Source organism: Glycine soja, chromosome 13 (assembly GCF_004193775.1).
Source record: "Glycine soja cultivar W05 chromosome 13, ASM419377v2, whole genome shotgun sequence".
NCBI classification, from domain to species: Eukaryota; Viridiplantae; Streptophyta; class Magnoliopsida; order Fabales; family Fabaceae; genus Glycine; species Glycine soja.
The window spans coordinates 11,477,942-11,488,528 of record NC_041014.1 but is presented as its reverse complement, the minus strand read 5'-3'; positions in this window follow the sequence as shown (position 1 = coordinate 11,488,528).

The following is a 10,587-nucleotide window of genomic DNA, read 5'->3' as shown; positions in this document are numbered from 1 at the left end:
CGAAGAAACGGAAGATGTTCGAACTTACATGGTGTTGTTCTCTATGTATGTGGAAGAGGACGCTGAAGTTAGTTGTATACCGGTGGTGTCAGAATTTCCAGAAGTTTTTCCGGATGATATTTGTGAATTGCCACCTGAGAGAGAAGTGGAATTCATTATTACTTGGTGCCTGGGGCGAATCCAGTGTCGATTGCGCTTATAGAATGTCTCCGGTAGAACTAGCAGAGGTGAAGGCACAAGTGCAGGATCTTTTGAGCAAACAATTTGTTCGTCCAAGTGCATCACCGTGGGGAGCACCGGTCTTGTTGGTTAAAAAGAAGGATGGAAGTATGAGGATGTGTGTAGACTACCGGCAGTTAAACAAGGTCACTATCAAGAACAAATATCGCTACCAAGGATAGATGATTTGATTGACCAATTGAGGGGAGCAACGGTATTTTCGAAGATAGATTTGCGATCGGGGTATCATCAAATCCGAGTTAAGAAGGAAGATATCCCAAAGACTGCGTTTCGGACTCGGTATGGGCACTACGAGTATTTAGTCATGCCATTTGGAGTGACTAATGCTCCGGCTATTTTCATGGACTATATGAACCGTATATTCCATGATTACTTGGACCAATTTGTGGTTGTGTTTATTGATGATATCCTAGTGTATTCAAGGAATAAGGAGGAGCATGAGAAGCACTTGAGGATTGTGTTGCATATCCTGAGGGATAGGAAGTTGTTCGCCAAATTGTCAAAATGTGACTTTTGGTTGGAGAAAGTGAGTTCTTGGGGGCACGTGATTTCTAAGGATGGGGTTGCGGTGGATCCAAACAAGGTGGAGTCGGTTATGGAGTGGCAACAACCGACAACTCCAACGGAGGTTCGAAGTTTCTTGGGGTTAGCTGGCTATTATAGAAAATTCATTGAAGGATTTTCTAAATTGGCATTGCCCTAACTAAGTTGACTCGTAAGAATGAGAAGTTTGTCTGGAATGAGAAGTGTGATCAAAGTTTCCAAGAGTTGAAGAGGCGGTTGACGACAGCTCAGTGTTAATTTTGCCCGACCCTAAGAGAACATTTGAAGTGTATTGCGATGCAAGCGGGCAAGGCTTGGATGTGTGTTGATGCAAGAGGGAAGAGTAGTGGCTTATGCTTCGCGTCAATTACGTCCTCATGAAGTTAACTATCCGACTCATGACTTGGAACTAGCAGCGGTGGTCTTTGCCTTAAAGATTTGGAGGCATTATTTGTACGGTACTCGTTTTGAAGTTTTCAGTGATCACAAGAGTCTCAAATACTTGTTCGATCAGAAGGAACTCAATATGAGACAACGAAGATGATGGAGTTCCTCAAGGATTATGATTTGGACTTTCCTACATCCAGGAAAGGCTAATGTAGTAGCCGATGCGCTAAGGCCGGAAATCTTTACATGTTGCGACTATGATGAGTTTGGAGCAAAGATTGATAGAGGAGTTCCGAATCTGAATCTAGCAATCGAGGTGCGACCAAGAGCTTATTTGTGGGAACGTTGCAGATTACCAATGAATTTGTAGACCACATACGCGAGGCTCAAGGGGATGATCCGTTTTTGCAAGGCAAGGTGTTAGATGTAATGGGGGATAGGGGTGTGAGTTTGAGAAGGATACAACCGGGTTAATTAGATTCAAGGGGAGGATATGTGTGCCATCTCTAGATGATTTGAAAGTTAAGATCTTGGAAGAAGCGCATAAAGTCATCTTAGTTTCCATCCAGGAATGACTAGATGTACCAAGATTTGAAGAGAAGTTTTTGGGTGGCATGGCATGAAGAAAGATGTAGCTGAATATGTAGCAAGATGTTTGACATGTCAAAAGGCTAAGGTGAGCACCAGCGACCATCAGGGGAATTGAAGCCATTGGAAATTCCGGAATGGAAATGGGAGAGCATATCTATGGATTTTGTATCTAGTTTACCCAAGACTAGTCGTGGACATGATGCTGTGTGGGTCATAGTAGATCGACTCACCAAATCTGCTCATTTTATTCCGGTGAATATGAAGTATAGAATGGAAAAGCTAGTGGAGTTATACATCAAGGAAGTAGTAAGGTTGCATGGAATTCCTTCTAGTATTGTATCTGACAGGGATCCGAGGTTCACTTCGCGATTTTGGACGAGTCTACATGAAGCCTTGGGGACAAAGCTGAAGCTTAGTTCAGCTTATCATCCTCAAACAGATGGTCAGACTGAACGAACCATTCAGACTCTAGAGGATCTACTTAGGGCGTGTATTATAGAGCAACAAGGTAGCTGGATGGATTGTTTGTCGTTGATTGAGTTTACTTACAACAATAGCTACCAAGCCAGTATTGGTATGGCTCCTTTTGAAGCTCTATATGGACGAAAGTGCAAAACTCCTATTTGTTGGCATGATGATGGAGAAGCAGTACTTCTTGGACCTGAAATGCTACAACAGATTAACGAACAAGTGAAGTTGATTCGAGAGAAGATAAAAGCATCTCAGGATAGGCAGAAGAGCTATTATGATAGAAGGAGGAAGCACTAGATTTCCAGGAAGGGGAGCATGTGTTTTTGAAGGTTTCTCCGTAACCGGGGTCGGAAGAGCTCTCAAGACTAGGAAGTTGACACCCAAGTATCTAGGTCCATATCAGATTTTGAAGAAGATTGGGCCTGTAGCTTATCATATCGCCTTACCTCCGAGTTTATCGAATTTGCACCCTGTGTTCCATGTCTCTCAACTGAGACGGTACAACCCGGATCCATCACATATTCTGCAGTGGACGAGGTACAGGTGAAGGATAACCTCACTATAAAGCACAACCTCAGAAGATCACTGACCGAAGAATGAAGTCGTTGAGAGGAAAGGAGATCGCGTTGGTGAGGTGCAGTGGGGAACCGATGAGGGTGATTCTACATGGGAGTTGGAAGATAGGATGAGAGAATTGTACCCAAGTTTGTTCATAGAGTAGTAATTTCGGGGACGAAATTCCTAAAAGGGTGGGAGTATTGTAACATCCTGGAAATTTCTACCCGGAGTTTACGGAAACGATGTATCTTGAATGATTATATATAAGTATTATTCAGTGTATATGCCTATATGTTCTTGGTAGAAGTAGGAATAGCGGGGGGCAAGATATGCGGGTTAGGCTAATTAAGGGAGAGAAATCCATAACTGGGAGGTTATGGGTTAATTCCTAATTAATTAGTTAAAAATCATCGTTTTGCGTGCGACTTAAAATTTAACGAAACCAACCTCTAAACCACGCTCGGGGTTTTATTCTGAGCGTTTTGATATATATATTGCTTGCTTTCGAAAACTGGCCCCGGCGGACGCAGAGAAACGCGAGAAACTGGAATCAGAGAAACGGCACGCAAACCGAGGCAGGATTTTAGCGTTTCAAAGGTCAGATTTTTCTCACTTTTGTGACTGAGTATGGGTCACAGTCAAAAAGAGAAAGTGGGCCCTTTTGCTCCAATCAAATAGGGACATGTGGCAGAGCTTGAATAAAATAATGGAAAAAGGGAAAACCCTTTTATTAAAACCAAAAAGCTTTTCTCTCTCCTCACTCAGCCAAAGCAGAAATTCAGAAGCCTTTTCTCTCTCTCTCTCTCTCACGCAGCCTTCTTCTTCTTTTCTCCCATCCACCATTGTTGCCCAACAAAGCTTCAACCTTTGGTGCTCATTTCTGCTCCAAATCGCGAAAGGAGAGCATTTTCGGAGTCGTGAAGTGCGTGGCTACGAGTGGGACTTCGAAAATTCAGGTTTGGGTGGACTTCTTTCCCTCTTGATTTTCGTGGGTATGGGGTTTTGGGAGATATGAGGGGTAGTTTTGTTAGTTTTCTGCTGTGTGATGATTATTTGTGAAGACATTTGTTGAAAGCTTGTCGAAATTGCCATGTTTGGGTGAGTTAGACATACCCATTCTGTTTTAGGGTTTTTGTGATGATGTTTGTGATGTTTATATGCTGAAATTGCTGATGGAAATCTGTTAGAGACGAAGGGTAGAACTAACCCAAGGTTAGAAAGTGAGAATGTGATGTTATGAGTGAAAAAAATAAAAAAGTGAGACTTTGAGAGTTGGAAGGCTAAGTCTGAATTCTGTGGTAAATGGAGGTTAGAGTGAGTTAATACTAGCTTGAAATGTCATTTAGAACATGTGAGAAAGGTTAGGCTGAGCTAGAGAGAAAAACAAATGACCAAAGTGAACAAAGAGCCATTGCTAGGGCAAATTTGGGTGTTGAAGAGTCAAATTTTGATTCGGTGAGATTTTAGGTGTAAATCCAGTTTGAACAAGTCTAAATGGATGTTATGGACTGGTGCGAGGTGAGAGTTTGCCTCAAATTTACCTCATTCTAAATTTCACTTTTCAAACCTAGAAAACCCATTGAATTGAGGGGTTTTGGACACCTAGATTCTGTGTTGCTGTGTTTTGAAGCTTGATTTTGGGTTAGACATGATTGATACATGAATTGGGACTTGTAGGAATTGATTTGGGTAAGATTGGATGAGGGGAAGTGTGGTTTTCGAAATATGCTCTTTGTGCAGATTTTGCTGTAAAATTGTGCAGCAGAATTCTGCACAAGTGCAGAAAAATCCATGTATTTGCTGGTTGTGGAAAGAGTAATGTAGAATGAGTTCTGGATGTTTGCTAGTAGATCCCAACGGTCAAAATGTAGGCTTATGCACTGTAGACTTCCAGTAAAATTTTGGAGTCGATCCAACGGTTAACGAATTGGATCGAAGGAATTGTTACTGGGGTCTTTGAGTGGGAAAAGCTGTGATTTTTGGTTGGTGTTTTGGCAGAGTTTTCTGCCTTTGCTCTGTTTTGCTTGGCTGTGATAGCTTGTGCTGTGTGAATGTTGTTTTGCTTGGATGTTGTGGAAGCTTGGGAGGATTGATGGGGACCCGGTGTTGAGAGAAACGAGGATATGGGCTACGTGGGAGTACGTGAGCTCAGTTGGAGGTGGGCAACAGGGGATGGTGGGTTTATGCGCGCATTGTGGATGTGGAAAAACTTGTTGTGCACCATCGCCCGACCGCCACCTAGTACCACATGTGATGGGTACCCCATAATCCTACAAGCTTGAGATGAGGAAGTGTTGAAGGGTGAAACTTCCTGCTTTTATTGTTGACCACAGAGTGGTACCTGGAGATATGTCGCGGGGGTCAGGAGACCTTGGGGACGTCAGGTGGGGTGCTGTTGCCCAAAACCAAGCTTGACCAATCCCGACCCAACCCGGGCATAGTCGGTCAGTGAGAACCTGTGATGTACCTAAGCAGGCGAGCTCCTGGCAGTCAACAGATAAAAGGAAAACAAGACCACAAAGCAAGGAGGCTTGTGGTGGCTGGCCAGCTGTGAATTTTGTATAATATGTGGATTGTGGCCTCTGGTAATCGATTACTAAGGGTGGGTAATCGATTACAAGGCTTAAAATTGAAGACAGGAGGCTAAGATGGTCTCTGGTAATCGATTACCACGGGGTGTAATCGATTACCAGGCGTGAAAACGAGGTCAGGAAGCTAAGGAAGCCTCTGGTAATCGATTACCAAGGGGTGTAATCGATTACCAGGCTTAAAAAGGGATTTGGGAGATGATAGAAGCCTCTGGTAATCGATTACCAGCCTGTGTAATCGATTACACAGAGGAATGGGTCACTGGTAATCGATTACCAGGCATGTGTAATCGATTACACAGTGTATTATTGCATATTTCATGTCCTGAGGCTGTGTAATTCAAGTTTAGCCTCTGGTAATCGATTACCAGAGATGGAAAGCCTTAAAATACCCATTTTTCTTGCATGTAATGGTTATGAGAAGCTTTGTGTTGCGGCATAGTTAGATTCTTGTGAAAGAGTCTACCCCTTTCTTTTCTTCCTTGTAGATCGTGATGGCGGCGCAGCTAATCCGTGATCGAGTAGAGATGGAGTGCCTAGAGGGAGCTTGGGAGACCCTCGAAGGTAACATGAGGTGCCGATTTCGGGGCACCATTCGATTCACGGCTACTTCTTTGGTGCATCCAGATGAACCTGCACGGACGCTTCAGCGCACGGTGGAGTGGACAACTCCTTGGATTAGCTTTGTGTATTTTTTAGGGTGGGTGTATCTAGGACTGACTGTTAGGTTTACTCTTTTGCTTTGTATGGGTAGACCTGATGTATAGGAATTTGATAATTGTATACATGTGGCTGAAGCCAACACTGTGGACACCTTTGCTCTGGATGACACTATATATTTTGTAAAAACTCCCATATTTTGGACAGCTTTAAATGATGAAAGCATTTATGATCAATCTTGTTATTTGAAAAGAAAGCATTAGCAACTTTATTTGTAAAAGAGTTTATCGATTGTATTTTATCCTTTTATTTTCACGTGACGACCTAAAGTAATGGCTGGTATATTCTTCCTTTTGAAACAGCGAAATAATTTAGAGAATTATGAGCGGTAAGAAAGAAATGACTCCGAATAGAGTTGTGAACTGGCCATTCAGGACTTTATAGTGAGGATTTTCCTTCTAAACCTAGTTATGGTCAAAAAGAGAAAGAAATGAAAAAGAAAAAGAAAAAAAAAATTTACCATGGTTTTTGTTATTTAAATTATTACTATTAAACCAGTCATTAATTTAGGGACGCCACAATTGGTGGTATCAGAGCAAAAGTTGGATTCTAGTGAACCTGTTATGGTCTTGCTGTGTGAATGCTGTGTATCTCTGAAACTTGGGAGTAGGTTTCGGGGAGTGACGTTAAGTCACACATTGTGTGTATTTCTGCTTTCTTGTCTTGAGCATGGATGTGTGACTGATTCACAGGATTGTTGTGTGTATAAGTATGTATAAAGAGAAGGATGTTGTTATAAATGTCATAGCCTGTGTGGTACACTCTCTCTTTAGGATTTCTTGGGTGCTAATAGTTTCCCTACAGGATAGGTATGGCAGGACGTGGTAGGGATCAGAACCGTGATGTCCTTGACCGCATCACCGCTGTGCTGGAAACTCTAGTGCAGGAACGTGATGTGGAGCCGGCGGAGTATCGGGGACTCATGGCTTTCCGTAAGAACCACCCGCCAAAGTTCAGTGGAGACTATGATCCGGAAGGTGCTAGGTTGTGGTTAGCTGAGACGGAGAAGATTTTCGAGGCGATGGGTTGCCTTGAGGAGCATAAGGTCCTTTATGCAACATTTATGCTCCAAGGGGAGGCCAAAATTGGTGGAAGTTCGTGAAGCCTTCATTTGTTGCACCTGGAGGCGTGATTCCTTGGAATGCCTTCAAGGACAAGTTCCTGGAGAATTACTTTCCACGAGATCTCAGGAAGCGGAAGGCGAGGGAATTTCTGGATTTGAAGCAAGGAAACATGTCTGTTGGGGAGTACACGGCTAAGTTTAATGAGCTTCTGCAGTATTGGCCTCAATACCAAGATGCTCGGAATGAGGAAGATTTATGTGCTCAGTTTGAGAATGGGCTTCGATTGGAGATCCAACAGGCGGTTAGTTATATGCAGATCACGGATTTTAATCAGTTGGTGACAAAGTGCAGGATTTTTGAAGATAAGATGAAGGAGAGGCAAGCTAGAGGCGTTGGAGGACCTCAGAGGAACCATCCTTTTAGAGGAAATGGTAACAAGAGGATGAAGCCGTATGCTAGCAACAAAGGGAAGCAACCTATGGCTGCCTCCAACATGAGCCAGTCAAGGGGGACTGGGGTACAATGCTTTCAGTGTGGAGGACCGCATCTTAAGAGGAATTGCCCACAGCTCCAGCAGACACAGGAGAACCGTTGTTATGTGTGTGGCAAGGTGGGCCATTATGCTCGAGAATGTAGGGTGACCGGGAGACCGACGGTAACTGCCAATTCCAACACCGTCAATCGTGGACCCACTAATTCCACAAGGAGCGGTAATGTTAGCAACAACAACATTAGTGGTGGAAGACCAAAAGTACCCTCTCGGGTATTTGCTATGAGTGGCTCAGAAGCGGCTGCCTCCGACGATTTGATACGGGGTAAGTGTTTGATTGCTGATAAACTACTAGATGTACTTTATGATTCAGGTGCCACACATTCTTTCATATCTCATGCATGTGTGGAGAGGTTGGGGTTATGTGCGACGGAGTTGCCATATGATATGGTGGTGTCTACTCCGACGAGCGAGCCTGTAACCACCTCTCGGGTGTGTTTGAAGTGTCCTATAATTGTTGAGGGTCGATCTTTTATGGCGGACTTGATTTGCCTACCTTTAGCTCATCTAGATGTGATCTTGGGGATGGATTGGTTATCTACTAACCATATTTTTCTAGACTGTAAGGAGAAGATGCTAGTGTTTGGTGGAGATGTAGTTCCACGTGAACCATTGAAAGAGGATGCGGCCAACGAAGAAACGGAAGATGTTCGAACTTACATGGTGTTGTTCTCTATGTATGTGGAAGAGGACGCTGAAGTTAGTTGTATACCGGTGGTGTCAGAATTTCCAGAAGTTTTTCCGGATGATATTTGTGAATTGCCACCTGAGAGAGAAGTGGAATTCATTATTGACTTGGTGCCTGGGGCGAATCCAGTGTCGATTGCGCCTTATAGAATGTCTCCGGTAGAACTAGCAGAGGTGAAGGCACAAGTGCAGGATCTTTTGAGCAAACAATTTGTTCGTCCAAGTGCATCACCGTGGGGAGCACCGGTCTTGTTGGTTAAAAAGAAGGATGGAAGTATGAGGATGTGTGTAGACTACCGGCAGTTAAACAAGGTCACTATCAAGAACAAATATCCGCTACCAAGGATAGATGATTTGATTGACCAATTGAGGGGAGCAACGGTATTTTCGAAGATAGATTTGCGATCGGGGTATCATCAAATCCGAGTTAAGAAGGAAGATATCCCAAAGACTGCGTTTCGGACTCGGTATGGGCACTACGAGTATTTAGTCATGCCATTTGGAGTGACTAATGCTCCGGCTATTTTCATGGACTATATGAACCGTATATTCCATGATTACTTGGACCAATTTGTGGTTGTGTTTATTGATGATATCCTAGTGTATTCAAGGAATAAGGAGGAGCATGAGAAGCACTTGAGGATTGTGTTGCATATCCTGAGGGATAGGAAGTTGTTCGCCAAATTGTCAAAATGTGACTTTTGGTTGGAGAAAGTGCAGTTCTTGGGGCACGTGATTTCTAAGGATGGGGTTGCGGTGGATCCAAACAAGGTGGAGTCGGTTATGGAGTGGCAACAACCGACAACTCCAACGGAGGTTCGAAGTTTCTTGGGGTTAGCTGGCTATTATAGAAAATTCATTGAAGGATTTTCTAAATTGGCATTGCCCCTAACTAAGTTGACTCGTAAGAATGAGAAGTTTGTCTGGAATGAGAAGTGTGATCAAAGTTTCCAAGAGTTGAAGAGGCGGTTGACGACAGCTCCAGTGTTAATTTTGCCCGACCCTAAGAGAACATTTGAAGTGTATTGCGATGCAAGCGGGCAAGGCTTGGGATGTGTGTTGATGCAAGAGGGAAGAGTAGTGGCTTATGCTTCGCGTCAATTACGTCCTCATGAAGTTAACTATCCGACTCATGACTTGGAACTAGCAGCGGTGGTCTTTGCCTTAAAGATTTGGAGGCATTATTTGTACGGTACTCGTTTTGAAGTTTTCAGTGATCACAAGAGTCTCAAATACTTGTTCGATCAGAAGGAACTCAATATGAGACAACGAAGATGGATGGAGTTCCTCAAGGATTATGATTTTGGACTTTCCTACCATCCAGGAAAGGCTAATGTAGTAGCCGATGCGCTAAGCCGGAAATCTTTACATGTTGCGACTATGATGAGTTTGGAGCAAAGATTGATAGAGGAGTTCCGAGATCTGAATCTAGCAATCGAGGTGCGACCCAAGAGCTTATTTGTGGGAACGTTGCAGATTACCAATGAATTTGTAGACCACATACGCGAGGCTCAAGGGGATGATCCGTTTTTGCAAGGCAAGGTGTTAGATGTAATGGGGGATAGGGGTGTGGAGTTTGAGAAGGATACAACCGGGTTAATTAGATTCAAGGGGAGGATATGTGTGCCATCTCTAGATGATTTGAAAGTTAAGATCTTGGAAGAAGCGCATAAAAGTCATCTTAGTTTCCATCCAGGAATGACTAAGATGTACCAAGATTTGAAGAGAAGTTTTTGGTGGCATGGCATGAAGAAAGATGTAGCTGAATATGTAGCAAGATGTTTGACATGTCAAAAGGCTAAGGCTGAGCACCAGCGACCATCAGGGGAATTGAAGCCATTGGAAATTCCGGAATGGAAATGGGAGAGCATATCTATGGATTTTGTATCTAGTTTACCCAAGACTAGTCGTGGACATGATGCTGTGTGGGTCATAGTAGATCGACTCACCAAATCTGCTCATTTTATTCCGGTGAATATGAAGTATAGAATGGAAAAGCTAGTGGAGTTATACATCAAGGAAGTAGTAAGGTTGCATGGAATTCCTTCTAGTATTGTATCTGACAGGGATCCGAGGTTCACTTCGCGATTTTGGACGAGTCTACATGAAGCCTTGGGGACAAAGCTGAAGCTTAGTTCAGCTTATCATCCTCAAACAGATGGTCAGACTGAACGAACCATTCAGACTC